Genomic DNA, 17,564 nt, shown 5'->3' with positions numbered 1-17,564 from the left:
CCTTGATTCATGTACCACTGTATTTTGCATAGATACAGAGCACAGTCCCATGGTCTTAATAGACATTTGTCAGTATTTAAGTGAATGAATATCTCTAGTATGCATGGGTTACTTTTACTTTGACAGAAATATGAATACAATCTACATCTAAGTTAAAGAGAATGTGGAAAGTGTTTTAGAAAGGAACTTGGTTCTATTTTGTGTGATCCTTTTCTGTTAATAACATCACTGCTGCCCAAATTAGGAATTTCTATTCATTTTGGACTCTTATCAATAATCTCTGACCTGTTAACTCCAACTGATCACCAAAATCTTGTAGAAATGCCTCTTGGTTTCATCTCCATCTGTTCTCATAGTCACTGCCTTAGTTTAGTCCTTTCCTTTACCACTGAAGTATCCCAACAAGTCTCTCCACTTTACTACTCCTCTTTTACCTTTACTGTCGCCAGAATTAGCAGACATGTGAATCAGCAGAATTTTGTGTATGTGGTATAATAGGTTGTATGGGGGAAAAGCAGGGGAGATTAACACTGTCAAATACACCATAAAATACAAAATTGATCTGCTTAAAACTTATTCCTTGTGACTTACATTGTTGCTTCTCAAACTTTAGGCATATTAGAATCACCAGGGGGAACTTGTTAAAATATGAATTACCCAAGCCTAGAAATTCTGATTAGATGGTTCTTTGTGCCTGGGAACATGCATTTTAACAAGGCTTCATGCTCTTGAGCCTCATCCATGTGATCCCAAGACTAGATATTGAGGAACACTGACCTTAAAGGGCTCTCTTACACATTTACTATAATTCTCACAACTTGGCACCAGCACACTTTCTGTGCATTTTCTACGCTATCCCTCATGAACACTTTGCAGTCTAGCCATCTAGAACTGCCTCAGGGCCACCTAGGCTCTTCTGGCCTCCTGTGCTTGTGCTCATCCTGTTTCTGCTGCTCAGAGCCTCTTTTGCTATGGCTGCCCCTACCCAGTAACTTGTTGACCTGGCACACTGTCTTCAGCTTCTCTGTGAAGTACTCCTGGTCTCAACTCTCCTAGGCAGAGTAGAGCTCTCCCTCCTTTATAGCCTCTACTTAGGGCTTTCATGCATTGGAGAAGGAAATGGCAACCCACTCCAGTATTCTTGCCTGGAAAATCCCAGGGATGGGGGAGCCTGGTGGGCCACCATCTATGGGGTCGCAGAGAGTCAGACATGACTTAAGTGACTTAGCAGCAGCAGCAGGGCTTCCCAGGTGATGTAGTGGTCAAGAATCCACCTGCCAGTGAAGGAGGTGCAAGAGACATGAGTTCAGTCCCTGGGTTGGGAATATCCCCTGGAGTGAGAAATGCACCCCACTCTAGTATTTTGGCCTGGGAATCTCATGGACAGAGAAGCCTAGGGGGCTACAGTCCAGAGAGGCAGACACAACTAAGCACAGCACAGCCTCTACTTATTGCAACACATGCATACTAAGTTATGCTCACTTATTGATGTATCTGTCTTCCCCAGTAGACTGTGAGCCTCTTGAGGTCATAGATGTCATTTTACTTACCTTGTACCTTTAGCATAAGCCTGGCACATACTTGCCTAATAAATGTTTGTCATATCGATAACAGCTCAATAAAGAAGGCAGGGAAGGAGTGGTTAGTCCCACTTTTCAGTGGGGAAGATGAGGTCTTAAAAAATTAAGTATTTGCTTACAATTACCCAGCTTGTAAGTACCATAGACTTGAGATTTGCCCCTAAGATACCTGGCTGCTTTTCTGGTTTTAGTCTACAGGAAAGGTAGACAGATTATCACTGTAAAATTACACACATACACAGCCTTTTAAGCATTTTTTCCTGTTTATGTATTTGACATGTTTGGGGGGGTGTTTTAATAAACTTTTTTATCGTATTCACAATTTATAAATAATATATATTCCTCTAGGGCAAGAACAGATTACTGGATATTAAGCTCTTATTGCTTGGTGTTATCCTCTGCTTTGTATCCCTTTCAGAAACCATAATATAGTACCTAGTGGGGTATCCACAAATACTTGTGTAATTAAATTCAGCCAACACTTAATGTACTTACCATTTATTCTGCAGTAATTAAGACAAAAATTATTTATATAAATATGTACACACACATATAGTACATATATAAGTATTCAAGTGGTTTTGCATTGTTTTTTTTTCAAGTTCAGTTTCCAGAGTTTGGTTGTGTTCAGTGTTGGTACTTCAGTCTTGATGTGTTGATGGAAATCAACGACCAGCTGCAAAGTTCAGATCCAGTGTGCCATAGAATACATCTAGCTATGGCTTAAACCAAATGTTAGCAATGAAATATTTAGTAGCAACTGTTCTTTTAAAAGAAACATTTTAGATAATTAGAGTCATCTTGTAATATCCTTGCACCCAGCTGTCAGCTTTTTAATTTTCTGCCAATATTTCTGGAACTAAAATCAAGAACATGGAAATTAGGGTACCACACTTTGAAGTACGCTAAACACTTGACAAACGGTTACATCTTATAACGATTTCCAAGTAGAGTTCTTCAGTCAGTGTCTCAAAAGATTTTGTAAAAAGCAAATATCGAAATTAACCTCCAATAGTAAGCTGAAATACATTAGTAAATATTAGCATTTGAGAAATTGAACAGTTCCCTCTCTTAATAGTCACTGGACATGGAAATCATTAAATTTGAGCACTTAATTTTAAAAATTTCCTGTTACTGTTAATTTTGTTACCATGTTTAATTACCATCTCACTATCCTTTTGTTCTCCCTTTCTTTAGCTTTTGTTGTTACTTTGTGCTTTTAATACAGTCAAATGTCTATTTTCTATTGCATCAACTTATAATAATATTCCTCATATCCCACTGTTATACAGTGATAATAGTACCCTGTCTTTCCTTTAAATTCTTGTCCCACCTTCCCTAACACAGTATGTATCCAGCTACTTAGTACATTGTCAAGTAATGGGTAACTTTTACATTCTATTCTGTGACCATACTTAAAACTTCTTATGTTTTGACTCTAGGTAGATTGTAATACCTGATATTAATAGTATTTACATTAATTTGCATGCATGCTAAGTCGTGTCTGACTCTGCAACCCTATGGACTGTAGCCTGCTGGGCTTCTCTATCCATGTGATTCGCCAGGCAATAATACTGGAATGGGTTGCCATTCTCTTCTCAGAGGATCTTCCTGACTCAGGAATCAAACCCCAGCTTCTTTATATCTCCTGTATTGGCAGGCAGATTCTCTACCACTTGCACCACCTGGGATGATTATATAACAATGTTTCACTCCACAACCAAATAATAGATTTCTTTTTACATTCAACATCGTGAACCACACAAAGAATATCCTTAGTACTTAGATCACATGGTTACTCTTTTTATACATGCCACAAGTTGCTCAAAATTGTGCTGTTTTCCTTCTTACTTTGAGCCTGATTTTATTATACATTTTTGTTGTTTTTTCCTCCCTAAAGTTTTTTCCTCTCTTTTATTTCCTATTGTGAAAATAAGCATTTATATTCTTCAGTATGCCATTAATACTTAGTGACGCCTCATTTCTTTTATCTGCTGTTTAAAAGCTGTGAGGTTCTTTTTTCTGAATACTTTTTACTTTGGCCACATAGATTTCATTCTAGTTTGGGCTTATTACTATCTATGATTCGTGTAAAACTTTTCCTGGGATTGCTTTTTCTTAATATAAATAAGATTATTTATGTAATTCAGCCTCTAAGTCAGTTCTTTCATCTCTAGCATGTATCTTCCTGTTTTTTGGCCTCCATTTTTGGTTGGCTTAAGTAATAACTCATGTTCCTTAGGACTGGGTCATGGGAGGTAAAATCCATGGAAATACTTTATATTTTCTTTACATATGATAATTTGCTGGGTATAAAATTCCTGGTTAGAACATTTTCCAACAGATTTTAATTGCTGCCTAGTTTTCACTCCCTCTTTGCCCCCCCTCCACAAACCTTAGTATAATAATAGAAAGCTGTTCCTTGATATATTAAATAGTAGCTATCCCAAGCCAGAAGCTTCACACAGGCTTAATTACAAAGGATTCACATTCTATTCACGTTATGAATAACATAAGGAACAGTCAGCTATTTTCTCACTCTTTTTGTGTTGGTATACAATACTGGTACAGTTAAATGAGGGAAAGGAGACAAGTACGATAAAAGAGGATGTAAATTATTATTTGCAAATTTTACTTTCTGTATTCAGTTCTGTCTGTCCTAACCACCCACTTGTATCCTGCTCTCCAAAGTGTAGCCATTGTTATTAATGTGATTAATTTTAAGGGGAAAATGGGAGGGAATACAGGAATATATATTTATGTAAAAAAGATACTTTTAAAGTCAGAGTTTTAGCCTTATTAGTATAGAATTATAATCAACATTTTCTTGTTCAAATATCTTCTGAGTTTGTCATTGTATTCCCTTCTACATTTTTAATTTTCATCATCAAAATAAATGTATCCTCTAGTAATGACAGTGTGAGGAGGCTAGGTGATTCCTCTTTGTGGAAAACAAGTATAAGAATGCTGAAGTAACTACATTAATATCACCCAGTATATTTTAAAGCAAAGAATAATACTAGAGATAAATTATAAAGGAATGAACATAACAGGGAAATGTGAAATTCTAAATACACTTACAACAGAGACACAAAATACATGAAGTAACACTGCCAGAATTGAAAGTAGAAATAGGCAGTTAAATATCTAGAGTTGCAATTTTCTGTATTCTTCTTTTAATAACTGGTAGAATAAGTAGACAGAAAAGCAGGATATAGAAGACTTGAATAAGGCAGTCAACCAATTACACCTGACATCTACAGAATACCATACCCAACAGCACATTCAAAGTGCATTTGAAACATTCATCAGGATGAGCCATATAATGGCCCACAAACATTGTTTGTTAATAAATATAAAAAGATTGAAATTATGCAATGTGTTGAAATTACATAGTGGCAATTTAATTTAAAGGAATTAAATTAAAAGTCAATACAGAAAGAAGGACAATTCCCAATATGTGGAAATTGAATCACATAATTCTGAGTAATCTGTGGGTGAAAGAAGAATTCACAGGGGAAATTGGAGAATATTTTTAGCTGAAGTAGGAAAATATTTTTAGCTGCATGGAAATAAAAATACAGTATATAAAATTTTTGGTATATAGCTAAAGCAGTGCTAAGAAATTAATTTATAGTTTTAAATGCTTAATACTAGAAAAGAAGAAAGGTCTAAAATCAGTTATCTAAGCTTCTGCTTTAAAGAGCTAAAAAAGAAATAGTTAAGATCAAAGTAAACAAAAGAAAGAAAATAATAAAGATCAGAGAGGAACTCAAGTAAATAGAAAACAGGAAAACAATGAGATGAAAATCTCATTCTTTAAACAACTAATCTCAAAAATATACAAGCAACTCCTGCAGCTCAACTCCAGAAAAATAAACGACCCAATCAAAAAATGGGCCAAAGAACTAAACAGACATTTCTCTAAAGAAGACATACGGATGGCTAACAAACACATGAAAAGATGCTCAACATCACTCATTATTAGAGAAATGCAAATCAAAACCACAATGAGGTACCACTTCACACCAGTCAGAATGGCTGCGATCCAAAAATCTGCAAGCAATAAATGCTGGAGAGGGTGTGGAGAAAAGGGAACCCTCCTACACTGTTGGTGGGAATGCAAACTAGTACAGCCACTATGGAGAACAGTGTGGAGATTCCTTAAAAAATTGCAAATAGAACTACCTTATGACCCAGCAATCCCACTGCTGGGCCTACACACCGAGGAAACCAGAATTGAAAGAGACACATGTACCCCAATGTTCATCGCAGCACTGTTTATAATAGCCAGGACATGGAAACAACCTAGATGTCCATCAGCAGATGAATGGATAAGAAAGCTGTGGTACATATACACAATGGAGTATTACTCAGCCGTTAAAAAGAATTCATTTGAATCAGTTCTGATGAGATGGATGAAACTGGAGCCAATTATACAGAGTGAAGTAAGCCAGAAAGAAAAACACCAATACAGTATACTAACACATATATATGGAATTTAGGAAGATGGCAATGACGACCCTGTATGCAAGACAGGAAAAAAGACACAGATGTGTATAACGGACTGTTGGACTCAGAGGGAGAGGGAGAGGGTGGGATGATTTGGGAGAATGGGAATTCTAACATGTATACTATCATGTAAGAATTGAATCGCCAGTCCATGTCTGACGCAGGATGCAGCATGCTTGGGGCGGGTGCATGGGGATGACCCAGAGAGATGTTGTGGGGAGGGAGGTGGGAGGGGGGGTCATGTTTGGGAACGTATGTAAGAATTAAAGATTTTAAAATTAAAAAAATAAATAAATTTAAAAAAAAATAATAAAAGAGTCAGTAAAATTGATAAACCTTTAACTAGAATAATCAATAAAAAAGTAAATTAACAATATTAGGAATGAAGGAATAGATATCATTACAGATCTATAGCTACTTAAAAAGATAATGAAAGAATATTATGAACAACTTCATACCAATCAGTTTGACAGCTTGGGTGAAATGGACAAGTTCCCTGAAAAATACAAATGACTAAAACTGACTCAAGAAGAAATAGAAAATCTAAATACACTTATATAGAATAAGGAAATTCAGTTAGTAATTAAAAACCTTCCAACAACAACCATATTCAGGCCCCAATGCCATAACTGGTAATTCTGACAACACTGAAGAAAGAAAAATTATAATTCCTACCCAGATTTTCAGAAAATACAGATGTAAGGAGAACATCACAACTCATTTTATGAGGCCAGTATTACCCAGATATCAAAGTCAAACAAAGACATCACAAGAAAACTAGCAGTGAACATTCCTCACAAATATAGACACAGAAATCTATAACAAAATATTAGCATATTAAATCTAACAGTATATTGATATGAAAAGGAAAATGTATCATGGCCATGTGGGATTTATCCCAACAATGAAAGACTGGTTTAACTTTTAGAAATCAATTCCATGTAATACACAGTACTAATAAAATAAAATTGAAAAATTGTATGATTATCTCAATGGATGCAGAAAAAGTCTTTGACAAAATTCAACACAAATGCATAAAAAGGTCAGCAGGCTGTGAATTGGCAGGCAACTTTTCCATTCTGATAAAGAATATCTATGAAAACACAACCAAAATCATACCTCATGGTAAATGCATATGATATGTCTTTTCTGGTACAGTTTTTGTTCTTGTTGCTGTTTTAATTAAATAATTAACTTATTTAAAAATTCTGCTCAGTTAAGATTACACCTGAGACTGTCATCCCAGAGGCGTCAAACCATCTTTGTAATAATAACTTTCACCCATAGGGTAATTAGTTTGATTACTTTTGTAAGATACCTTCCTGTGCATACTAAGTCACTTCAGTCGTGTCCAGCTCTTTGCAACACCATGGTCTGTGTCTGCCAGGCTCCCCTGTCCGTGGGATTCTCCAAGCAAGAGTACTGGAGTGGTTGCCATGCCCTCCTCCAGGAGCTCTTCCCAACCCAGAGATCAAACCTGCATCTCCTATGTCTCCTGCATTGTCAGATGGGTTCTTTACCACTAGTCCCACCTGGGAAATTTTCCTAGAGCCTTCAGCTTTTCTGATTTAATCTTGACTACCCCCTAGGTCTGTTTCACAGCTGTTGTCTTATGATTTCTTGCTCTTATCCTGGAAATTCCCTTCATCTGCTTCCTGTGTTGGAGCCTTGATTTCCCATGTCCCATACCTTCATAGTGTACTCTCTCATTTATAAGAGCATATGCTCTAGTGGTTTCTTGAAAAAGGATAGTTCAGTTCAGTTCAGTTGCTCAGTTGTGTCCGACTCTTTGCGACCCCATGGACTGCAGCACACCGGGCTACCCTGTCTATTACCAACTCCCAGAGCTTGCTCAAACTCATGTCCATTGAGTTGGGGATGCCATCCAACCATCTCACCCTCTGTGGTCCTCTTCTCCTCCTGCCTTCAGTCTTTCCCAGCATCAGGGTCTTTTCCAGTGAGTCAGTTCTTCACGTCAGGTGACCAAAGTATTGGAGTTTCAGCTTCAGCATCAGTCCTTCCAAAGAATATTCAGGACTGATTTCCTTTAGAATGGACTGGTTGGATCTCCTCGCAAGGGTCTCTTAAGAGTCTTCTCCAGTACTACAGTTCAAAAGCATCAGTTCTTTGGCGTTCAGCTTTCTTCATGGTCCAACTCTCACACTCATACGTGATTACTGGAAAAACCATAGCTTTGACTAGATGTTTCTTTGTTGGCAAAGTAATGTTTATGCTTTTTAATATGCTGTCTAGTTTTGTCATAGCTTTTCTTTCAAGGAGCAAGTGTCTTTTAATTTCATGGCTACAGTCACCATCTGCATTGATCTTGGAGCCCAAGAAAATAAAAGTCTGTCAGTTTCCATTGTATCCCCATCTATTTGCCATGAAGTAATGGGACCAGAAGTCATGATCTTAGTTTTTTGAATGTTGAAAAGGGATAACTTAGGGGTAAATTTTTTGAGATTTTACATACCTGAATATGTCATAATCTATTCCTGCAATTATATGGTATTTTAGATGAGTGAACAACTCTATAGATTGAAAATCATTTTAGTCAAAATTTTTTAAATATTGCTGTTCTACTGTCTTCTGGTATCCAGTTTTGCTATTGTGTGATCAGATGCCATTCTGGCTTTTGATCATTTATTTGGCTTGAGGGGGGTTGTTTTTGTCTTTAGAAGTTATTATTATGTTCCATGAAATTTTATGGCACTGTCTCTTGGTATGGGTCTCTTCCTTTATTATGTGGTGTACTCAGTAGGTCCTTGCTTTCTGCAGACTTTCAACCTTCAGTTCTTGGAAATTTTCTTGCCTTACTTTTTTTTATATTTTATCTTCATTTTCTTTGTTGTTTCTGGAATTCCTTCAAGTCAGATATTAGACTTCCTGAATTGCTTTTTCTAGTTTTTTACCTTTCCCCCTATTACTCATCTTTCTTTGTATTCTGCCTTCTGGAAAATTGCCTTGACTTTAAATGCCTATTGAATTTTCTTTTCAGCTCGTATTCTCTCTTTTTTTTCTTACTGGTTCCTCTTCTTGTTAAATGATGCAGTATTTTCTCTTTCATGAGGATGTTTTAATTAGTTTCTGCAATATTTTCTTCTGTCCCATCATTCTCAGTGTTTCTCAGCACTCCTGTTTTTATCTTGGTCTCTGTCTTTAATATTTGGAGACTTCTCTCAAATACATAAAGATCCTTGGCTGTCATTCATATTTAAAAAGCATTAAAAGCTGATAAAAAGCTCTCCGTTTGAGTCAGGGCTCTTGTTTATTGGTGGACTGTGCTTTAGGAAATACTTCAGTGTCATGCTCTTTCTCTAGGTTAGTCAGTTTGGGATCCTTTTTTGGAGAAAAATCTACTATCTCTTATGTGGGACTATCTCTTATGTGGGACTACTTATGTTTTAGAGCTTTACCGAAGAAAAGAACTTTGAATCTCACTTAAACTTTCACATTATCTTCTGGCTTTATTCACAACTTTACTCTTTGCTATTTCTGTATCTGTTTCAGTCCACAGTCTCTTGGGTTTATTTGTTCCAGAAACTATGCCTTCTGATTTCCGAAAGATTGGCAAGTCATTGACTACGTTAAGTGAAGTTGGAGACCTGAAATTCTAATAGTTCCGGGTATTTCCTGTCCTGAACCTTTCTGAGGTTCTGTGAGAATTGGCTTGTTTATCTGTAGGCACTTAAATTTAATATTCCTCACCTCAATTATCATTCTTTTTTTCCTTTCTGAGCTATTTGTAAATTACAAGAAAGAAAAATAATTAGCCCTTTGTCATATATGTTGCAAACACATCTTCCCTGTTTGCCAGTGGTCTTACAGTTTGGTTTATGGAAGAACTTTCACCAAAAAAGTCTTTGACTCTTTAGTCATTTTATCTGTTTTTTTTCTGTATGATTTCTTGGTATCATAACATTAATATATAAATGAACCATAGTTTTATTCTATATGAACAATAACCAATTATATAATGGAAAAGAAGAACTCATTCACGAAAGTTAACAAAAAGATCATTTATCTACAAATAAACTTAATACACCATAACAGAACTTACATAAAGAACTCTTTTAAAACTCTACTGAGGAGGCAAAAATTTCTTGGGCAGAATATGGGAAGCACTAATTATAAAAGAAAGATAAATAAGACTATCAAAGTTAACATTTTTGGTTATAAAAAGACAATAGGAAGATGAATAGACATACCACAGAATGGAAAAAATATTCTTAATATTTATAGGTGACATAAAAAACTTATTTTCAGCGTATATAAAGAATCTGAAACCAACATTTAAAAAAATCAGCTACCTAATATAAAAATGAAGATGTGAAACATTTCATGGAAGATGTACAAATAGCCAGTAACATATGAAAAGATTTTAAACATCACTTGTCATTGGTAAATGCAAATTAAAATCATTGTGTGTTTATTTGTAGAAATATCACTACCCACTGGATATCAGATACCCACTAGAATAGCCAAGATTAAAAACTGATACTACTAAATATTTATGAGTATGTAGAGCAGCTGGAACTCTCTTTTATTGCCGGTGGGAATGCAAAGTGACCAACTACTTTGGAGAACTGGTAGGCAGTTTCTTATAAAGTTAAATATAACGTTTACCTCCGGTGTCAGGAGTTCACTAAGACCAGGTTCAGTGGTTTTGCTTAGAGGACTCACATGTGGTCATACTCATTGCTGTAATTTATTATAGCAAAGGATGCAGAGATCAGTCAGCAAATGAAAAAGGTACATGGGGAGAAATCCAGGGGAGAGCAGGTAAAGCTTACAAGGGACTTCTCTCGGTGCAGTCATGCAAGGTACCTTAATTTCCCCAGTGAAGAGTTGTGACAGTGCTGAAGTGTATCCAACCAGGAAAGCTTATTAGAGATTCAGTGCACAGGTATAGCCTTAGAGGTTCATCCCTCTGCCCAGCACATACCCAAATTCCAGACACAAAGCAGGTTATTAGATGCAAACCAAATTGTTTCCATAAACAGCTCAGACACAGTGAGCCACTCTTAGTGGTTAGGGGTTGAGAATAATCCTCTCAGTATCTAAGATCCACTTTCCCAGACGCTAACTGTGGGCCAACTTTGTAAGCAGGACTTTTTAGGGATAAACAGTCTTGTAGAACCCAGCATTTCACTTCTAAGTATTTACCAAGAGAAATAAAAGTATATGTCCACTAAAACAATACAGTAAAAACTGATGTAAAAATGTCCATAGCCAAAATTGGAATAAGCTCATATATTCAACAACTAGAGAATGAACAAACAAGTTGTAGTATATTTTGGAGTACTACTGGTGATTTAAAAGAACTGACTAGTGATACATTAACAGCATGTCTAAATCTCAAAAGAGTATATACTATGTGATTCAGTTTATATGAAGAACCAGAAATACTAATCTGTAATTAGTAATCAATTAATGGATTAAAAATCAAAATGTGATTGGGACAGAGAAGTTAATTGGAAAAGAACATGAGGGGACTTTCTGGAGTTATAGAAATAGTCAATATCTTGTGTGGTGTTTGCATAGATGTAATAAGTTAAAAATCATCAAACTTAACATTTAAGATATAAGCAGTTGATCGTATGTTAGTTATAATTCAGTTTAGGCTTCCCTGGTGGCTCAGTGATAAGGAATCTCACTGCCAGTGCAGGAGATTAGAGTTTGACCCCTGAGTCAGGAAGATCCCCTGGAGAAGGAAATGGCAACCCACTACAGTATTCTTGCCTGGAGAACACCATGGACAGAGGAGCCTGGTGAGCTGCAGTCCATGGTGTCACGAAAGAGTCAGTCATGACTTAGTGACTAAACAACAATTCAATTTTAAATGTAATTTTGTATTAATTTTAAATTAATTCAATTTTAAATGTTATTACTGGGGAACACTGAACAATAGTTAAGTGGAGATACATACTTGTATAGGAAGATTATTTTGTAAAAATGTCAGTACTGTCTAAGCATAAATCAAGTATTCATAATCAAAATATGACCAATTTTTGCTTTGAGCTTTGTTTTTGAACTTAACAAAATGATTCTCAAATTCACTTGGGATGGAAAGCCAAGTTTAATGAGACTGTGAGGAACTAGAAAGAAGACATTTGGGTTGAATTTGAGGAATAATTGAAATGGCAATAAATAGACACAGAAGAAAGATCCTGGACTTTATTTACAAATACAAGGAAAACGGAAGAACAAAGATTGATCCAGTGAGGTTAGAGTTTGGAGGGTGGTTAAAGAGTGGGCGAGTAGAGGCAGAGCATTGTAATGATTTGTGAGACTTTGAGTTGAGCTATATTCTGTAGATACTAGGGAGTCATCATATTATTGTGACTGAGTAATTGTATGACAGATGTGTTTTAGGTGGCTAGTGACACTGGGTAATGAATTGGGGAGGGGAGAGATTAAACAGTGTATGCTTTCAGGGCTTCTTGCCTTCGTTCCTGCTGCCCGCTTAACCTGCTGTGCCCACTGTACCTGTCAGACATTCTTTTCATTACATCTTAAAAAAAGCACTTGCTTATGAATGCTCATTGAATTATAAATAAATCATTGTTCCATGTGAAAACTCTTTAGGACCTAATAGTGAGAGAAAAAAAGTCCCGTGGACAGAGGAGCCTGGCTGGCTACAGTCCATGGGGTCTCAAAGAGTCAGAGCGACTGAGCACACAGTGACAGAGGAGATGGCCAGAAAAACACAGAAGGTGGGTTTCAGGACAGGTTAGTGGGTGGAAACAGCCTCATGCAAGAAACATCTCCAAAGTTTCTATCTAACCTTGGAGATTGATAGAGTGGGAATGTCATGAAAAGTCCCCACATTTGCATAGTAAGCTGAGTAAAGGTTACCAATGAAAGAAGCAAATAGAGAGACCAGAATAATATCACAGAAAGATTATTTTGACTTTTTATTGGGGAAATCTGGGGAGAAAACTTTAAATTGTTTATAATATTAATAGCTTCTTAACTTTGTAATTTTAATCTTCTAATTTTGAAAGTATTTCAAAGTAAAATGTAACATACGAACCTGGGAACTTTTTGACAATTACCATTGTAGAAATAGTCACTTTTAGAGTGTTCTCATACTGTCTTGTAGTAACTTTGGAATTGATAGTGAGATCTATTACAGAATTTCTACAGATAGGTAGGTCAAACAGTGAGAGAGGCAGAGGATGTATGAGTGAGCGCCTGAGTGTATGTGTCTTTTTTTTGGTCCTGGGAAATGACATCCTGACAGGACAGAAGAACAAAAGAACAGTATTGAAAATAGCTAGAGTAAAGGTTGTTTTTTTCTGTCACCACACAGCAGATATGGAGAAGAGCAGAAGCAGACAGATGGACAGTTATGCTAGTTTTGGAGTGTTCTAGTAGAGGAAATAAACTTTCTGTTCCTTTTATTCAGAAGTTGAATTTCTAGGCTAACTTACTAGTTTCAGTAATAAGTTTCATATTCTGACCAAAGAAACATTATTTTTTTTTTACCCTGGGGATAATGACTCACACTCTTCTCGGAATTTTGCTTTTGTGGAAACTGAAGTGCAGTCATAAATATACCACTGTTATTTGGATCTTAGTGCTAATGATACTATTGTGAGTAGGCTAGTGATGGGTAAGAACACTAGCATTGTAAGGTCAGTTGTAACAAAGGAATCACAGACAGGTTTTAATTAGCTGATTCCTAGAGATATAAAAGTATTTAGATATTTTTTTTAAATGATAAGATAGTTACTGTGATTTTGTTGATTATGCTATAAAAATAGAACATACTTTTTTCTTTTTTTTTAAGTACTTCATTGTTTTGAGGACTTTGTGACAGACAAGTAAATTTCTGACTTCCCATAGTGACAGTGGAGAGATTTTAAAGAACTTTTTTCTGTGCCTTTTTTCATATACCACTCAAACTTGGTATGAGACTGTCAAGTTATAATCATATAGACCATAAAGCAACTCTCCAATAATAGAGGTTCTTAGTGTTGCTGGAGATGACTCTTGAGAATCCCTTGCACAGCAAGGAGATCAAACCAGTCAGTCCTAAAGGAAATCAGTCCTGAATATTCATTGGAACAACTGATGTGAATCTGACGCTCTAATATTTAGGCTACCTGATGCAAAGAGCCAACTCATTGGAAAAGATCCTGATGCTGGGAAAAATTGAGGGCACAAGAAGTGGGCAACAGAGGATCAGATGGTTGGATGACATCACTGATTAATTGGACAGGAGTTAGAGCACACTATGGGAGATACTGAAAGACAGGGAAGCCTGGCTCGATGCAGTCCATGAGGTCACAAAGAGCTGGACATGACTTAGCAATTGCCAAATTCAGACTTAAATTGAAGAAAGTAGGGAAAACCGCTAGACCATTCAGGTATGACCTAAATCAAATCCCTCATAATTATGCAGTGGAAGTGAGAAATAGATTCAAGGGATTAGATCTGAGTGTCTGATGAACAGAGTGCCTGATGAACTGTGGACGGAGGTTCGTGATATTGTACAGGTGCCAGGGATCAAGACCATTCTCAAGAAAAAGAAATGCAAAAACGCAAAATGGCTGTCTGAGGAGGCCTTGCAAATAGCTGTGAAAAGAAGAGAAGCGAAAAGCAAAGGAGAAAAGGAAAGATATACCCATTTGAATGCAGAGTTCCAAAGAATAGCAAGGAGAGTTAAGAAAGCCTTCCTCAGTGATCAGTGTAAAGAAATAGAGGAAAACAACAGAATGGGAAAGACAGAGATCTCTTCAAGAAAATCAGAGATACCAAGGGAACATTTCATGCGAGGATGGGCTCAATAAAGGACAGAAATGGTCTGGACCTAACAGAAGCAGAAGATATTAAGAAGAGGTGGCAAGAATACACCAAAGAACTGTCCAAAAAGATCTTCATGACCCAGATAATCATGATGGTGTGATCACTCACGTAGAGCCAGACATCCTGAAGTGAGAAGTCAAGGGGGCCTTAGGAAGCATCACTATGAACAAAGCTGGTGGAGGTGATGTAACCCCAGTTGAGCTATTTCAAATCCTGAAAGATGATGCTGTGAAAGTGCTGCACTCAATATGCCAGTAAATTTGGGAAACTCAGCAGTGGCCACAGGACTGGAAAAGGTCAGTTTTCATTCCAATCCCAAAGAAAGGCAATGCCAAAAAATGTTCAAACTACCGCACAATTGCACTCATCTCACACGCTGGTAAAGTAATGCTCAAGATTCTCCAAGTGAGGCTTCAAAGTGAGCTGTGAACTTCCAGATGTTCAAGCTGGTTTTAGAAAAGGCAGAGGAACCAGATCAAATTGCCAACATCCACTGGATCATCAAAAGGAAGAGAGTTCCAGAAAAACATCTATTTCTGCTTTGTTGACTGTGCCAAAGCCTTTGACTGTGTGGATCACAATAAACTGTGGAAAATTCTGAAAGAGATGGGAATACCAGACCACCTGACCTGCCTCTTGAGAAATCTGTATGCAGGTCAAGAAGCAACAGTTAGAACTGGACGTGGAAAAAACAGACTGGTTCCAAATAGGAAAAGGAGTATGTCAAGGCTGTATATTGTCACCCTGCTTATTTAACTTATATGCAGAGTACATCATGAAAAACGCTGGGCTAGAAGAAGCATGATCTGGAATCAAGATTGCTGGGAGAAATATCAATAACCTCAGATATGCAGATGACACTACCCTTATGGCAGAAAGTGAAGAAGAACTAAAGAGCCACTTGATGAAAGTGAAAGAGGAGAGTGAAAAAGTTGGCTTACTTCCCATTTATTTGCTGCTATAGTCCTTCAGTGATATGAGCAATTATATGCATGGGATAAAACAATACTGTGCCCTTGTAAATGGAGGTAAAGTTGCCATTTCATCTCTTCTCCATGGTCTAGACATTGCCTCCCTGTCTGAATGTCCTGTGTAAGTAGAAGTGAATTTCTTCATGGACTTACTACTGCTGAATTGATATAAGACTGTTGCTATTGTTTTATATAGCACTAAGGCTCGGACCTCTGAATCGGTCATCTTACATGGGGCTAATGATTTCATGTGTGACAAGATGCAGCGCTCCTTACACGATGCCCTTTGTGTGGTGGAGAGAGTTTTGGAGTCAAAGTCTGTGGTCCCAGGTGGGGGTGCTGTATAGGCGGCCCTTTCTATTTACCTTGAGAACTAAGCATCCAGCGTGGGCTCCCGGGAACAACTCTGTATTGCGGAGTTTGCAAGATCTCTTCTTGTTATTCCTAATACTCTTGGCAGTTAATGCTGCCCAAGACTCCACAGATCTGGTTGCAAAATTAAGAGCTTTTCATAATGAGGCTCAGGTTAACCCAGAACGAAAAAATCTAAAATGGATTGGTCTTGACTTGGTCAACCCTGTGACAACAAACAAGCAGGGGTGTTTGAACCAACCATAGTTAAAGTTAAGAGCTTGAAATTTGCAACTGAAGTGGCAATTACCATTCTTTGAATTGATGATCTTATTAAATTACACCCAGAAAGCAAAGATGATAAGCACGGAGGTTATGAATATGCTATTCAGTCTGGAGCCCTTGATGACTTATCTGTCTTATTTGTAACAATGTTAGATGTACCTTGCTTGTATCTCAAATATTATACATTAAAATGCAACAGGATGCCGGAAAAAAAAAGTTGGCTTAAAGCTCAACATTCAGAAAATTGAGATCATGGCATCTGGTCCCATCACTTCATGGCAAATATATGGGGAAACAGTGACAGAATTTATTTTGGGGGGCTCCAAAATCACTGCAGCCATGAAGTTAAAAGATGCTTGCTCCTTGGAAGAAAAGTTATGACCAATCTAGACAGCATATTAAAAAGCAGAGACATTACATTGCCAACAAAGTTCCATCTAGTCAAGGCTATGGTTTTTCCAGTAGTCATGTATGGATGTGAGAGTGGACTATAAAGAAAGCTGAGTGCCAGAGAATTGATGCTTTTGAACTGTGGTTTTGGAGAAGACTCTTGAGTCCCTTGGACTGGCAAGGAGATCCAACCAGTCCATCCTAAAGGAAATCAGTCCTGAATATTCATTGGAAAGACTGATGTTGAAGCTGAAACTTGAATACTTTGGCCACCTGATGTGAAGAACTGACTCATTTGAAAAGACCCTGATGTTGGGAAAGATTGAGGGCAGGAGGAGAAGGGGACGACAGAGGATGAGATGATTGGATGGCATCACCAACTGAGTGGACATGAGTTTGAGCAAACTCTGGGAGTCGGTGATGGACAGGAAGGCCTGGTGTGCTACAGTCCATAGGGTTGCAAATAGTTGGACATGACTGAGCGACTGAACTGAACCAAACTGAACTAGCAACTGAACAACAACAAGGTGAAGTTAAAGTTTATGTTCCAGTTTAACCTTAATCTTGCAGTTTAAGAAATAGAGGTTTAAATGTGCTATTTACGTTCCATAATAGATGCTGTTATTGCTGAATTTTCACCACATCAGGATTCTCCATCAAG

The 17,564-nt window shown here is 37.1% G+C and overlaps 1 protein-coding gene and 1 non-coding gene across 6 annotated transcripts in view; both read left to right on the top strand.

Annotated features, from left to right (window-relative positions):
• The window catches only part of PIK3CA (phosphatidylinositol-4,5-bisphosphate 3-kinase catalytic subunit alpha), an 89,749-nt gene that overhangs the window by 20,069 nt on the left and 52,116 nt on the right, over nucleotides 1-17,564 (top strand). For 3 of the 5 annotated variants that reach the window (XM_060393443.1, XM_012098652.5, XM_042234194.2), the window contains exon 1: nucleotides 1-17,564. This exon is cut by the window's left edge and continues 19,883 nt beyond it. The exons of 1 other annotated variant lie outside the window; for it this stretch is intronic. The gene's annotated coding sequence lies outside the window, so the exon portion shown is untranslated. One more of the 5 variants, XM_060393449.1, reaches the window with a different exon arrangement.
• LOC114111299 (small nucleolar RNA SNORA20) lies at nucleotides 15,847-15,976 on the top strand. The gene has a single exon (XR_003587379.1). It is a non-coding gene; the product is annotated as a small nucleolar RNA SNORA20 (small nucleolar RNA).

This window comes from Ovis aries, chromosome 1 (assembly GCF_016772045.2).
Source record: "Ovis aries strain OAR_USU_Benz2616 breed Rambouillet chromosome 1, ARS-UI_Ramb_v3.0, whole genome shotgun sequence".
In the NCBI taxonomy this organism is placed as follows: domain Eukaryota; kingdom Metazoa; phylum Chordata; class Mammalia; order Artiodactyla; family Bovidae; genus Ovis; species Ovis aries.
The sequence above is the reverse complement of the archived record's forward strand: the minus strand, read 5'-3'. Positions and strand labels throughout refer to the sequence as shown.